General features: G+C 35.5%; 1 long non-coding RNA gene across 1 annotated transcript; it reads left to right on the top strand.

The window, feature by feature from the left end:
• Positions 1–9,713: 9,713 nt before the first annotated feature.
• On the top strand, positions 9,714–10,717 carry LOC127942778 (uncharacterized). Its single transcript, XR_008149418.1, has 3 exons — positions 9,714–10,286; positions 10,369–10,419; positions 10,513–10,717. It is a non-coding gene; the product is annotated as an uncharacterized LOC127942778 (long non-coding RNA).
• Positions 10,718–17,151: the final 6,434 nt, after the last annotated feature.

Here is a 17,151-nt window from a genome sequence, read left to right as displayed (position 1 = left end):
TTAATATTCCAAACTTAAACATTAAAACATTGTTTTATTGTGATTTTTTTCCAAGCACATTTTACCAATTCCAAACCATATCAATCTTAATAACTACCATTATTTTTTATTTAATCATTTATGAGTGCTATACAATAGTCCAGGAAAGCTGGAAGAGAAAAACAGGTCAAGAAGAACTGACAAAAGAATTGCAAAAGAATTAGGAATTAATGTGAAGATTAATTTTTAGTCAATTCTGCAAGACAGACTTTCAGGAAAGGAGGTGGAATAAAAATGAGCTCCTAAATCTTAATCCCGGATTCTGGAAGATATATTCCTCAAACCATCAAACAAGAGGAGGTGGTGCTGGTCCTTCACGAGTCAGTCTAATCTGTTCATTAAGCCTATATATAAAGTCTTAATATATAGTATTTCACAATACTTCATGGTATTCTAATTAAATATTTGTTTGGAATCTTAGATCTCTCAGAACCTGACACATTGTAATTCTGAGACTCCAGGAAAGTGGCAGTTCTGTAAAATGTTGGCGCTGGAGACTAAATGCTTAAAACATCACTTAAAACACACACAAACACACACACACAGTGACAGAGGGACAGAGTGACATCAGATGTATGTTTTTTAATTTTCTGTCATCCATATAATGTTGTATAGTCATGAAACTATGCATATTTCCTCAGAATGACTTGTCTTCTATGTGTACATTTTTTTGAAGTGTTTAGAAGCTGCACTTTTTTTTACTGGTTCCTTTTTTACTATTATTTCAAAAAATCACCACGACAAAACCATTCAAGCTATCCAAAATTCATTCACACCTGTTCTGTAAGATTAATTCTTTAAACAGTGGTAAAAGAGGATGTGGTGCTGAACCTTCAAGAGTCACTTAAAACGTATCTGTCCATAAAGCCTATTAAGAATTATTCTTAATATACAGTTCACAATACTTCAGCTTGTTATTCTAATTAAGTGAGGGTCATTTTATCAGTAAAATTCCTAAAATACATATTATTTTATTTGAAAGATTTCTATAAATTATTTAAATCATACTCGTTTCTCCAATAATTATTTAAAAGTAATCCTATAGCTCCCTCTGGTGGCCATTATAGGTACTAAGAATTGCAAGCTTGATTTATAAGTTATGATAGTTTTAATTTTATGCTGGCTCTTGAAAATGATAAAGCTATGAAACTTACTGTGCTTCCTTCAAATTATGACTTCTACGTATATAAAAAATTATGAAGAGTTGGAATGAAAAATTTTAAACATATAGTAAAATAAATATTGTATTTTTTTATGTTACTTTAATAAATCGCTATGGCCACACCATTTAAGGAATCCTAAACCCATTCGCAATTTAACATCTTCAGTATATGGCTTCATGTTAAAACAGTTTGGTGTGAACTACTTGTGTCTTCTTGGAGGAGAATGAATTCATTTACAGGCTGATTTTATCATAAATCCACAATAAAATTTCTGAGTTCTGTATCAATCTGTGTTGTTGTTTGTTTATTTTCATTTTTTTATTTTTCATAGGAAGATAACCGACCCTTTACTCTCCTTTTTAATAAATGTGCTTATAAACCAAGCTATTTATAGCTGTATTTATAAACTGCTTACTAATTACTATTAATGTTGGGACAAGGCTTTATAAAGCATGAACTGACTATTTTCTAATGAGTGCAGTTATTATAAAGTGTTATTAATGCATTTGCTAATGTTAACAAATTAGACATTATTTTACATTGTTATCAAATCCTTAAATGATTTGTGTTTTGTAATGATTTTATTGACCTACAAGCATTTGTGAATGTTCTGCTTGCATTACAGCTTAGTATTGATCTGTGAGCTGAACAGTTTTACTGTTACATCCATGAGATTATGTAAATTCAAATAAATATCATGTCACAGGATGTCAGAGGTCAGTATCAAATTAATTTGAAATTATTATTTTCAGCACAAATAAGGTTTTTTAGGATTTTTAAAAATCCCTAAAACTGTCAGAAAAGGATAAGGCCTAAGATTTCTATGTGAGTGGCTAAATTTGTTTGTTTTTATAACTATAATGCATAAACTATGAAATTATACAAAATGTATAAAAAAGTACAACAGTTATTGTTTTCCAATGTTATTTATTTTTTATTTTTTTTGGATTTACATTAAAAAAAATTAGCCTACTGCAATCATTCTAAACAGCTTGAATAAAACCTGTTAATATGTATTATAGACCACTGTAACTGTGTATAATCTAACAAGCAAGTTTGTTATGAAAATAAAAGTGTGTACACCAGATAAACTGGACGATAAAGAAATTGCTAACAATAGTATAATAGAGCATGTTTTAGGTTTTTAGGCATTTAGATGCAGAAATGGACAAATCAAATGTAAAATAAAATGTAACTGATTTAATTAAATATAGATTAATTTCTTGTTAGAGCAAAATAATAAATAGATAAATAAATACGTACACACATTAAAAAGCAGCCAAGATGAATGAGTTTCCTTTTTTATATGTAGATTAAAATTGAAGACAGAAGCAGCTGGTATATGCGGTCACTTAATATTCAAATCCAGTCGATCCACTTCAGATTTATTTCTCAACAGTTTATGTCCACGTGGCTGTTTTCGTTTATATTCGCCAAGCTATTATGTATTTTGAAATAATCTTGTCCTTGATGTGTTCGTTCGTACGACGAAAGGCAGAATCCTGCAGCTCGAGAGATATTCTGCCAGTCGCGCTTTCAAATAGTCTTGCACACTTAGCTCTTGTGTTATAATGGGTGTATTGTGTGCATTTATGGCAATATTTTATTTGAAAAAGCTCTTAAACAAGAATAAATTCGTTAGTTTTGAACTTGTGACACTGTGCGCGCTGATCGGAGGCAGTGATTTCAGATAGTCAGCCGCGAATATTTCATTTTCACACAAGCAGTTCAAAAACATCGGAATTTAGCTCCTGGAGTGTTGTAATTGGTGAATTGTGTGATATCGCTTTAATATTTTAATTTTAAAAGCTATAAAACAAAAATAAACTCGTTTTTTCTGAGCTCATCATTCCACACGCTCCTGCTCAGAGCGGTGATTCATCTCTCGTGTTTCCCACATATCACTGACCACACATCAATTATTAATGAGCCCTGACCTGATAATAATCATATATGTTGGCTTAGCTTGTCAGTGTGAATTAAATCTAAGTATTTATTTGTATTTTAACCGATTTAAAAGTGAAACTAAAAGAGATTCTCCTCCCTTTCAGTCGAATTTCCCTTTCAGGAATTGCACCTGTAGGGGCGCATTTTCTCTCAGACAATGTAAGTCTCAGCACATAATACTCAAACAGAGGGACAGAGTGAGATGAGATGTCTGACAGTTTTTTAATTTTCTGTTACCCATAAAGTGTTGTAAAGTCGTGAAACTATCCATATTTACTCAGAATGACTTTTTTTCTGTATGAAAAAAAGGTTTTGAAGTGTTTGGAATTTAAAAATGCAGGACAATTAATAATTCCCTTTTTACTGTCATTTAAAAAAATCACCACGTCAAAACCGTTCAAGCTATCCAAAATCCTTTGGCAATTTAATTTCCTCAATGTTTTTGCATCATGTAGACAAAGTTTGGTGTGTATAGTGTTACTCTCCACTGAGCAGTATACATTTATTCACAGCTAAATGTAAAAAAAATCCACATTCAAATCAAAATAGCCGACTTCCTGTTGGTCGTAGCTGATGACTGTGAATTAGAAAGTTGTCTGTCTTGATAAGAACAATTTATGTACCGAGTTTGGTGTCTGTAGCTAAAACTAACCCCCCCACTTTTGACAAAAGGTGGCGCTATAGAGCGCCTCTTCCACGCCCTCTTACGAACTTTTGCCAGTGTCTAGTTATCATTAATACTGATATGTGTTCTGAGTTTGATGAAATTCTAAGCACGTTATATGCCTCAAAATCACTTGAGAAGTATTCCAGTTTGACATGTTGCCACGGCAACAATATTTTTAGATATCAATATCCCCCCAGCAGATTTATATCGGCTCTGTTTTAACATTATTCTGATGAAGTTTGAAGCAAATCGAGTAAAAATAAGATGCTGAAATCAAAGCATTTTGAAAATGACACACTTCCTGCTGCCAGTTGGTGGCGCTATAACTTTGACTCCTAATAGTCACATATATGCGATCGACATCATACAATGAATAATCTGATGAAGTTTGATTAAAATTAGGAAATGTATGTGGAAAGTATTAGACACTTCCTGTTTCTCATTTCTCGCCATAATTTCAAAGCCTCACCACGAGCAAACCGTTCGAGATATCAAAAATCCCCTGGCAATTTTTCATCCCCAATGTCTTGAGATCATGTTGACCGAGTTTGGTGGCAATCGGGTAAAAATCCTATGACAAGTATATCAAATTCCAGAGTATGCGCTTTTTACATAACTCTAAATAGCTGACTTCCTGTTGGGCGGAGCCCAATGACATGCAATATGAAAATTGTTCGGCACAATGAGATCTATATGTGTACTGATTTTCATATGAATATGTGCAAGTGTGTGTGAGCTATACATCAACATTTCTGACTGTGTTCCAGGGGGCGCCGTAGAGCCCCTGTGGCACACCCGGGTCCCAGCCTCTGCAGGCTCCTAAAGGGCACAGATTCCAAAGTGTGCGCAAATTTTCAAGAGTTTTTGAGTATGTTAGGGACCCCAAAAGCCCCCACAACTTTGACGAAAAATATGAATACTAAACCCTAAATAGCCAACTTCCTGTTGGGCGGAGCCTATGACATGCAGTACGAAAGTTGTTTGGATTGATGAGATCTACATGTGTACCGAGTTTCATGTGTCTACGTGTAAGTATGTATGATATATGGCCCTCAGTATTCCAGGGGGCGCTGTAGAGCCCCTGTGCCACGCCCGTGTATCAGTCTCTGCCCGGCCCTAATGGCCGCAGGTTCCAATCTGTGTGCCAATTTTCAAGAGTTTTCGAGCATGTTAAGGACCCCAAAAGCCCCCGAAACCTTGAAGAAAAATAATAATAATAATAATAAATATAGCTGCAAGCAGCGATGGCGGGCTCAAGCCACCAATGCCATCGCCACCCCGGTGGCATCAGGTAAACTGGCAGTGAGGTTTTAAAGGATATGGCAGTTAAAGGGTTAATCCGAATCATCTAGACTTTAAAATCACATTCACAGAACAATATATATATATATATATATTTAGTAAAACTTTACAATAAGATTTCATTTATAAACATTATGTTAACATGAACAATATTTATATAGCATTCATTCATGTCAGTTAATATTCCAAACTTAAACATTAAAACATTGTTTTATTGTGATTTGTTTCCAAGCACATTGTACCAATTCCAAACCATATCAATCTTAAAGCTGCAGTAGGGAACTTTTGACGCTCTAGCGGTTAATAAACAGAACTGCTCGCGTCTTGCGGAAGAACATTGTAGCTGGAGCTACTTCTCTCTGTTTATGTCTATGAAGAATCACAAAGGTACTGGGTTACTCCGCCGCGGTACCCCCGAAGCAATCTAAAATAGTCCGAATATAAACACTTATTATAGGTGTACCCTAGTGATTCAGGACAAGCTAAAAACACGGTTTGGAAAATGGATTCATGGTGTACTCGCTTATTATGTTCATTTTTCTACATTTTGAACACAAACAAAGTTACGGACCGCAGCTCTGATTGGTTGTTTTTTACCGGGAGCGCATGACTTTCTGCAAATGGCAATAGGACCACTGGGAGGAGCCAGAGGAGCTTGATTTTTTTTCACAGATTATATGTCTCATATTCTACTGTCAGGACATAATGACAGGTTTAATAAATATGTAAAAAATATTTTTTTACAAAAGTTCCCTACAGCACCTTTAATAACTACCATTATTTTTTATTTAATAATTTATGAGTGCTATACAATAGTCCAGGAAAGCTGGAAGAGAAAAACTCCTTATATTCATGTGTGCAGAATTATTAGGCATGTTTTCTTTTACAGATGAAATGCGCTAAAAAAGAGTTTTAACTCAAACTGTTTTAACTCAAAGTCGAAAATTATGAAATACCCATGAGAAATATCAAACACAAATGCAATACAGAAATGGATAAGTTAAGACTTGACCATTGTACAAAAATGCTGACTGGGTCATGAGGTCAGAAAAGAAGAAGAAAAAAACAGGTCAAGAAGAACTGACAAAAATAATTGCAAAATAATTAGGAATTAATGTGAAGATTAATTTTTAGTCAATTCTGCAAGACAGACTTTCAGGAAAGGAGGTGGAATAAAAATGAGCTCCTAAATCTTAATCCCGGATTCAGGAAAATATATTCCTCAAACCATCGGACAAGAGGAGGTGGTGCTGGTCCTTCACGAGTCACTATAATCTGTTCATAAAGCCTATATATAAAGTCTTAATATATAGTATTTCACAATACTTCATGGTATTCTAATCAAATAATTTTTTGGAATCTTAGATCTCCCAGAACCTGACACATTGTAATTCTGAGACTCCAGGAAAGTGGCAGTTCTGTAAAATGTTGGCGATGGAGACTAAATGCTCCCTGATAGTTTCACACCTAATTCACTTAACACACACACAAACACACACACACACACACACACTCACACACACAGACACACATTACCCACAGTGACAGAGGGACAGAGTGATATCAGATGTATGATAGTTTTTTAATTTTCTATCATCCATATAGTGTTGTATAGTCATGAAACTATGCATATTTCACATATTTCCTGTGTACATTTTTTTTGAAGTGTTTAGAAGCTGCACTTAAAAATAAAATAAAATAAAAGACATTTACTGGTTACTTTTTTACTGTTATTTCAAAAAATCACCACGACAAAACCATTCAAGCTATTCAAAATTCATTCGCACCTGTTCTGTAAGATACATTCTTTAAACAGTGGTAAAAGAGGATGTGGTGCTGATCCTTCAAGAGTCACTCAAAACGTATCTGTCCATAAAGCCTATAAAGAATTATTCTTAATATACAGTTCACAATACTTCAGCTTGTTATTCTAATTAAGTGAGGGTCATTTTATCAGTAAAATACATAAAATACATATTATTTTTCTTTGAAAGACTTCTATAAATGATTTAAATCATACTTGTTTCTACAATAATTATTTAAAAGTAATCCTATAGCTCCATCTGGTGGCCATTTTTGGTACTAAGAATTGCAAGCTTAGAGAGGATCCAGTATGGGTTGTGTCAAAAATTTGATTGATGAGGGTCATAAAAGCCATCTGTTCTGGACACCTGTTTGTACACCCCCCCTCCCCTCGCCGTACACCCCCGGTGACCTAGATATGAACTTACGACCCTAAGAAGGAATTTCGGTGAGGGAGGGGAAAATGTGTTGGATTCTATGTGCTTTTTTTTTTTTTAAACTGTGGAAAGGGTGAAATCATGAAAATGGTATAAGGGAAGTTTTTATTAAGGTTTTAAGTACACAGTGCATATCAAGAAAAAAGGTTATAAACACATACGAAACGATGTAATGATTGTTTTCGTAGTTGGAAAAGTGTAAAACCGTTGTTAAAGTTGTAACAAATAAAAAAGAAAAAAAAAAATAGGTTACTGGTTATTTATCTAAAACAACTAAACAAGTCAAAACCATCAGATGTGTTTTCTTTAAGCAACACGTGAAAAGATGTGAGAGCTTGTAAAAATTTAAAAAGGTGTTTTGTTACCAGCTAGAAAAGAAAGCATTTAGCATTTGTACCTTACCTCAAACTGAAAAAGAAATGAATGTAAAGCGGCGATACAAACCAGAAAACTTGGTGTTTGTCATAATGTGAGAAAAAAAGTTAAAACAAAAGAAAAAAGATGGTAGGCATTACGCGATCTAAAATAAAATCCATCAGACAAGAAACTTGTCAAATCTATGTTGTACTTTACCACTAACCACCATTTTAATAAAAAAAAATCGAGAGTGTTACTGACAGAGAGTTAGACGAAAGAAAAAAGATCTCACAGCAAAGTGTCAAGGCATCTCCGTTGAGTGAAACTGACAGTACCGCAGACACAGTTAGAATGAGGCTCGGGGAATGCTCCGGAAAAAAACCACGCCTCCGGCGCTAGAGACTGCCCCTGCTGTAGGTGTGATTGCTGTGTCAAATAGATTTAAATGTTAAAATAATTAAACTAAGTAGTTTTTAATAAATAGACATCAGGCCTTAATTAGTGAAAACTTTAAATCCGTTTAAACATAAGATCAATTTGTACTTTTTAAATGATGTAGCTTTATGCGATTTTTATTTACTTTTAGTCTTAAAAAAATACAAAATAAAAAAATAATAATAAAAAACAGCACTGAAAAAAGCATTATTTGTTTTTAATGTATTAAGTTAATTACGCTAATCTACGACTAGTCTAAATTTAGACTATTGCCGTCGATATATCTTTTATTTTTGTCAAGCTTAATTTCTCAAGCTATGACAATTAACACACAAACACACTTTCCTTCTGGCCAGTTTGTAAGTTTGTGTCGTGTTATCTAGTAAATAAACCATACATATGTAGTTAAAAGTATCCCCATTTAACAATATGACAGGAAAGAAATATCTCGTCTCAGGTAGTGCAGCGAAACGTGACCGTGCCGCGCATCTGGTGTCTGTGTGATGTCGCCTGCATATCAGTTAGACATCAGCGGGGGTAAAAACATCTAGGTTTTTTGGGGTTTGCAACTCGACTGTAATCTAATTAGTTTTCCGAGGGGGTTCTGGTGTTGTAAAAGATCTGCTGCAGGTCAACTAAAGTTTAAAAAAATTGTGTGTAAGTGCTCAGGGATCAAAGACTCAACAAATTTAAACTTTATGGCTTAGGCCTGTGATCACAAGGTTATCTGACAGTTCATTTAGTGGGTCAAAAGGATGTGAAATCTTTTAACAAGGCAGACCATATAGGAAGATGTAGTTTAATTGGAGTTAATTTAGTTTATTTTAGTTACATTTATAATTTTTATTAACCCCTAGATCTTTCAACCTCAACATAATTGTACCGAGAATGCAAACAAGTGCACAAACACAACCATACAATCATAAACACACACACACACACACACACACACACACACACACACACACAGCCACCCATTCACACTTTCCTTCTGCTGAGTTTGTGTCGTGTTATCTAGTAAATAAACCATACATATGTAGTTAAAAGTATCCCCATTTAACAATATGACAGGAAAGAAATATCTCGTCTCAGGTCGTGCAGCGAAACGTGACCGCGTCGGGCATCTGGTGTCTGTGTGATGTCACCTGTATATCAGTTAGACATCAGCCGGGGTAAAAACATCTAAAGGTTTTGGGGGTTTGCAACTCGACTGTAATCTAATTAGTTTTCCGAGGGGGTTCTGGTGTTGTAAACGGTTTTTTAAAAAAAAAAAATTGTATTTATTCAGGGATCAAAGACAATTTAAACTTTATGGCTAAGGCCTGTGATCGTGAGGTTATCTGACAGTTCATTTGGTGGGTCAAATGGGTGTGAAATCTTTTAACAAGTCAGACAATACAGGAATATGTAGTTTAATTCGAGTTAATTTAGTTTATTTTAGTTACATTTATAATTTTTATTAACCCCTAGATCTTTCAGCCTCAACATAAATGTACCGAGAATGCAAACAAGTACACAAGCACTCACACGCACACACACGCATACACATGCTACACATGCTACACAGATATCAATGCATTGATTTTGGGTTTGTTAAAAAGCTTTGCATTTCAAACAAATGAAGTTAATGCCGTATCTAACCCCGTCGAGATGAAAGGGCGTCTTTACGCACCAGGATCCGTGATAAAGACCAGACGGTGTCTGATGCAGATCAGTCAGGTAACAGATACATTCAGTCAAGTTGTAAAACATACAGGCGTAAATAAATCAACGTGTATGTGTATTAAAGATTTATGTTATTAGGGTATCTTCTTCTGAAGTTTATTATATTTAGAGGCGTTCTCAAGAGACGCCCACACGGGGGGGTACCCAGGCTTTAAAAACTAAAAGTTTTGTCATACTGATTACCTGCAAAATTAACTTCAAGTCGTGCTACGCCACAATAAACAATAACGAAACAATGGCGGACAACTACCAGGGTGAGTTTTTTATTTTTATTTTATTCATTTTATTTTATACAAATGATTTAAATATATTTTAAAGTGAATATTTGTTTAATGTATGGTGGATGATTTCTAGACGGTTTCGAGAATCAGGACTTCGATGAAGGTTTGGATCAGATCCTTGAAGAGTTATGTAAGTATTTACCAATTTTATTTTATTAATTCAATGACTAATAATAATAATAACGACAATAACGTTGCTATCATTCCAATAGTTGATGAGAACGTGTTGTTTGCTTGTGATGAACCCGGTGCTGTTAATAACGGTAAGACTTTTTCTCAATAAGTTAAAAATGAAGGTTCCCATAACATACTTACCAGTATAATAATGAAATGTTTATTTATTTATTTTTTGACAGACGAGCAAGATGTTGGCAACAATCAGGAGCTGATAACCCCTCCAGAAAACGTTGCGCAAGAAGTTGAGATTAGCACCGAATCACAACACGCCCTAGGACACGTCACAAATCCTGCCTCCGCCGACGCGCCAGATCCCGAGGGTGATTCTCACAATCTCCCAGATGTCTCAAACGTACGCACCGAAGCTAGCGTTACGTGTAGAGTACGACATTCGGAGGGCCAGGGAGTGAAACGCCTGAGGTTACCGGAGTGGGGAACAGACGATGTACCAAGCACCAGTCGTTTAAGGACTTCGGAGAATAACGGTATGTATTAAAGCAGAAAAATTGCTTTTATGTTTTATGTTTTGCGTTTATTCAGCAAAATAATTAAAAAACCTTTATCTATATTTACAGAGCAGCGATATGATGAAGGAGGGGTGACAGCTTGGAGCGATTCTATGGTGAGCGCGTGGGATCGTGCGTCTTTTAGCGATTCGGCAAGCGAAGAGGAGACGGAAGAATTGCCTAACGAAGACCCTCAAGAGCTGTTCCGTGAACGTGACTTAAATAGAAGGCTTGATTATGATATGCTTCGCCGTGTTAATCGACGGTTTGGCACACTTTTCGATTTGAGCGGTCAAGCATTGTCCTATCGAGGTGCAGAAGAGATCGTGGGTAATGCTCAAAGTGATGTGGTAGCGATTTTGAGGAACATAATCGAATGCCAACAACAGCTGAACGAATCCTTACGTCATGCAGCCGAATTTTGGAGGAGTTGTCACGATCAACTATATGGTGAATTTCGTCAGTTTCAACAGCGTATGAACGGGGTACCGGGAGAAATCCATCAGGTACAAGTTGAACAAAACTTAATTGTTAACGCTCTTACTCTGATCACTGAACGTTTAAATCTAATGCAAAGAATGTTATCAGATTTGTACCGACGTGATCATCCTTGATATGTATTGTCTTGTTGTTTTTAGTATTATTAATTTAAAAAAAAAAAAAAAAAAAAAAAAAAAAAAAAAAAAAAAAAAAAAATTTGGCTTGGAAAAAAAAAAAAAAAAAAAAAAAAAAAATATTGTTTTTTATTTCTTACACGTTATCTCCTCTAACGCAGGCACGTCTTTCCACTGAAACAAAAATTTAATCTTATAGTATTTAAGATGGTCCGCTTCAGATATCGGCCATGCACGTTCAGGTATATCCAGGAGACGGTCGCTGCAAAGAATATATATATAATCGTCAGCGTACTTGTTAATGTGATCCCCAAGCACTCTGTAACGCATTCCTGGAATGACACCGTTCCATTCGCCTATGAATAGAGGATCATCACCTCCATCTTTTAAATCCCGCCAGACATAATTGTAAAATAAACACCAATCTTTTACTGTGAAAAACAGATCAGGATCCTCGCTCGTGTCGTACGTGACCCTTTCATCACTATCCACCGTACTCAGTCTGACTTCGCGGTTGCTCTTGTCAAAATCGTAACTACAGATACGATTGCCGGATAGATGGAACTCACGCTTAACATTGTCCAAAGGTTCGTGGAGGAAATTGGCCAGACAAGGGCCATGTTTTACCTTCCTCGGGGCCATCATTAGCTGTTCCATATCTAACTCGAGACTCTTCTCAGGAGTTTTAGGTGATGATGTCGTAGCCATTGTTACAGAATACCCGTCCAATTTTTCAATTCACAAAAAAAAAAAAAACAAAAAAAAACACCTTTCGTATTTTACAACTAAGTACGGATAAATTTGCGTCAACAAAAGCCTCTTTTTAAACACTTGTTACACCCAAATTGACGCTGCTATCACGCCTACAGCAGGGGCAGTCTCTAGCGCCGGAGGCGTGGTTTTTTCCGGAGCATCCCCCGAGCCTCATTCTAACTGTGTCTGCGGTACTGTCAGTTTCACTCAACGGAGATGCCTTGACACTTTGCTGTGAGATCTTTTTTCTTTCGTCTAACTCTCTGTCAGTAACACTCTCGATTTTTTTTTATTAAAATGGTGGTTAGTGGTAAAGTACAACATAGATTTGACAAGTTTCTTGTCTGATGGATTTTATTTTAGATCGCGTAATGCCTACCATCTTTTTTCTTTTGTTTTAACTTTTTTTCTCACATTATGACAAACACCAAGTTTTCTGGTTTGTATCGCCGCTTTACATTCATTTCTTTTTCAGTTTGAGGTAAGGTACAAATGCTAAATGCTTTCTTTTCTAGCTGGTAACAAAACACCTTTTTAAATTTTTACAAGCTCTCACATCTTTTCACGTGTTGCTTAAAGAAAACACATCTGATGGTTTTGACTTGTTTAGTTGTTTTAGATAAATAACCAGTAACCTATTTTTTTTTTTCTTTTTTATTTGTTACAACTTTAACAACGGTTTTACACTTTTCCAACTACGAAAACAATCATTACATCGTTTCGTATGTGTTTATAACCTTTTTTCTTGATATGCACTGTGTACTTAAAACCTTAATAAAAACTTCCCTTATACCATTTTCATGATTTCACCCTTTCCACAGTTTAAAAAAAAAAAAAGCACATAGAATCCAACACATTTTCCCCTCCCTCACCGAAATTCCTTCTTAGGGTCGTAAGTTCATATCTAGGTCACCGGGGGTGTACGGCGAGGGGAGGGGGGGTGTACAAACAGGTGTCCAGAACAGATGGCTTTTATGACCCTCATCAATCAAATTTTTGACACAACCCATACTGGATCCTCTCTAAGCTTGATTTATATGTTATGATAGTTTTAATTTTATGCTGGCTCTTGAAAATGATAAAGCTATGAAACTTACTGTGCTTCCTTCAAATGATGACTTCTACGTATATAAAAAATTATGAAGAGTTGGAATTAAAAATTTTAAAGATATAGTAAAATAACTATTGTATTTTGTTTATGTTACTTTAATAAATCGCTATGGCCACACCATTTAAGGTATCCTAAACCCATTCGAAATTGAACATCTTCAGTGTATGGCTTCATGTTAAAACAGTAAAACAGGTGTGAACTACTTGTGTCTTCTTGGAGGAGAATGAATTCATTTACAGGCTGAGTTTATCATAAATCCACAATAACATTTCTGAGTTCTGTATCAATCTGTGTTGTTGTTTGTTTATTTTTATTTTTTTTATTTTTCATAGGAAGATAACTGACCCTTTACTCTCCTTTTTAATAAATGTGCTTATAAACCAAGAACAAGCTATTTATAGCTGTATGGATTTACATTTTAAAAATTAGCCTATGGCAATCATTCTAAACAGCTTGAATGAAACCTGTTAATATTTATTATAGACCACTGTAACTGTGTATAATCTAACAAACAAGTTTATTATGAAAATAAAAGTGTGTACACCAGATAAATTGGACGATAAAGAAATTGCTAACAATAATATAATAGAGCATGTTTTAGGTTTTTAGCCGTTTAGATGCAGAAATGGACAAATCAAATGTAAAATAAAATGTAATTGATTTAATTAAATATAGATTAAGTCTTGTTAGAGCAAAATAATACCTACCTACACACATTAAAAAAGCAGCCAAGATTAATGAGTTTAATTTTTTATATAGATTAAAATTGAAGACGGAAGCAGCTGGTATATGCGGTCACTTAATATTAAAATCCAGTAGATCCACTTCAGATTTATTTCTCAACAGTTTATGTTCACGTGGCTGTTTTCGTTTATATTCGCCAAGCTATTATGTATTTTGAAATAATCTTGTCCGTGATGTGTTCGTTCTTACGACAAAAGGCAGAATCCTGCAGCTCGAGAGAGATATATGTTATTCTGCCAGTCGCGCTTTCAAATAGTCTTGCACACTTAAACGGGTCACAAACACCTGCATTTAGCTCGTGTTGTGTTATAATGGGTGTATAGTGTGCATTTATGGCAATAATTTATTTTAAAAAGCTCTTAAACAAGAATAAATTCGTTTGTTTTGAACTTGTGACACTGTACGCGCTGATCGGAGGCAGTGATTTCAGATAGGCAGCCGCAAATATTTCATTTTCACACAAACAGTTCAAAAACATCTTAATTTAGCTATTGGTGTGTTCTAATTGGTGAATTGTGTGATATCGCTGCAATACTTTTGCAATACTATTTTTAATAGCTATAAAACAAGAATAAACTCGTTTTTTTCTGAGCTCATCATTCCACACGCTCTTGCTCAGAGCGGTGATTCATCTCGTGTTTCTCACGTATCACTGACCACACATCCATTATTAATGAGCCCTGACCTGATAATAATCATATATGTTGGTTTAGCTTGTCAGTGTGAACTAAATCCAAGTATTATTTTGTATTTTAACCGATTTAAAAGTGAAACCAAAAGAGAGTCTCCTCCCTTTTTTAGTTCAGGATATGCACCTGTAGGGGCGCTATTTCTCTCAGACAATGGAAGTCTAAGCACACACACTCAAACAGAGGGACAGAGTGAGATGAGATGTCTGACAGTTTTTTAATTTTCTGTTATCCATACAGTGTTGTAAAGTCATGAAACTATGCATATTTACTCAGAATAACTTTCTTTTCTGTATGAAAAAAAGGTTTTGAAGTGTTTGGAATTTAAAAATGCAGGAAAATTAATAATTCCATTTTTACTGTCATTTAAAAAAATCACCACGACAAAACCATCCAAGCTATCCAAATCCCATTCACAATTTAAGTTCCTCAATGTTTTTTCAACATGTAGACAAATTTTGATGTTTATAGTGTTACTCTCCTCTGAGCAGTATGCATTAATTCACAGCTAAATGTAAAAAACAATCCACATTCAAATCAAAATAGCCGACTTCCTGTTGGTAGTAGCTAATGACTGTGAATTAGAAAGTTGTCCGTCTTGATAAGAACAATTTTTGTACTGAGTTTGGTGTCTGTAGCTAAAACTAACCCCCCCACTTTTGACAAAAGGTGGCGCTATAGAGTGCCTCTTCCACGCCCTCTTATGAACTTTTGCCAGTGTCTAGCTGTCACTAATACAGATATGTGTTCTGAGTTTGATGAAATTCTAAGCATGTTATATGCCTCAAAATCACCTGAGAAGTATTCCAGTTTGACATGTTGCCACGGCAACAATATTTTTAGATATCAATATCCCCCCAGCAGATTTATATCGACTGTGTTTTAACATTATTCTGATGAAGTTTGAAGCAAATCGAGTAAAAATAAGATGCTGAATTCAAAGCATTTTGAAAATGACACACTTCCTGCTGCCAGTTGGTGGCACTATAACTTTGACTCCTAATAGTCACATATATGCGATCGACATCATACAATGAATAATCTGATGAAGTTTGATTACAATTAGGAAATGTATGTTGATGGTATTAGACACTTCCTGTTTCTCAATTCTCGCCGTAAATTCAACGCCTCGCTACGAGCAAACCGTTCAAGATATCAAAAATCCCCTGGCAATTTTTCATCCCCAATGTCTTGAGATCATGTTGACCGAGTTTGGTGTCAATCGGCAAAAAACCCTATGACAAGTATTTCAAATTCCAGAGCATGCGCTTTTTACATAACTCTAAATAGCTGACTTCCTGTTGGGCGGAGCCTATGACATGCAATACGAAAGTTGTTCAGCACGATGAGATCTATATGTGTCCTGAGTTTGATATTAATATGTGCAAGTATGTGTGAGCTATGCATCAACATTTCTGACTGTGATCCAGGGGGCGCCGTAGAGCCCCTGTGCCACGCCCAGGTCCCAGCCTCTGCAGGCTCTTAAAGGCCACAGATTCCAAAGTGTGCGCAAATTTTCAAGAGTTTTTGAGTATGTTAAGGACCCCAAAAGCCCCCACAACTTTGACGACAAATATGAATACTAAACCCTAAATATCCAACTTCCTGTTGGGCGGAGCCTATGACATGCAGTACGAAAGTTGTTTGGTTTGATGAGATCTACATGTGTACCGAGTTTCGTGCGTCTACGTGCAAGTATGTATGATATATGGCCCTCAGTATTCCAGGGGGCGCTGTAGAGCCCCTGTGCCACGCCCGTGTATCAGTCTCTGCCCGGCCCTAATGGCCGCAGGTTCCAATGTGTGTGCCAATTTTCAAGACTTTTTAAGCATGTTAAGGGCCCCAAAAGCCCCCGAAACCTTGAAGAAAAATAATAATAATAATAACAAATAATCCTAAGGAAAACAATAGGGCTCTCGCCCTCCAGGCTTGAGCCCTAATAACAAATAATCCTAAGGAAAACAATAGGGCTCTCGCCCTCCAGGCTTGAGCCCTAATAATAATAATAATAAAAAATAATCCTAAGGAAAACAATAGGCCTCTCGCCCTTTGGGCTTGAGCCCTAAATATAGCTGCAAGCAGCGATGGCGGGCTCAAGCCACCAATGCCATCACCACCCCGGTGGCATCAGGTAAACTGTGCCCAGCGGGCACATGCATTCACAATATCCCTCTGGCAGTGAGGTTTTAAAGGATATGGCAGTTAAAGGGTTAATCCGAATCATCTAGACTTTAAAATCACATTCACAGAACAATATATATATATATATATATATATATATATATATATATATATATATTTAGTAACACTTTACAATAAGATTTCATTTATAAACATTATGTTAACATGAACAATATTTATATAGCATTCATTCATGTCAGTTAATATTCCAAACTTAAAC

Source organism: Carassius gibelio, chromosome A22 (assembly GCF_023724105.1).
Source record: "Carassius gibelio isolate Cgi1373 ecotype wild population from Czech Republic chromosome A22, carGib1.2-hapl.c, whole genome shotgun sequence".
Classification (NCBI taxonomy): Eukaryota; Metazoa; Chordata; class Actinopteri; order Cypriniformes; family Cyprinidae; genus Carassius; species Carassius gibelio.
The sequence above is the reverse complement of the archived record's forward strand: the minus strand, read 5'-3'. Positions and strand labels throughout refer to the sequence as shown.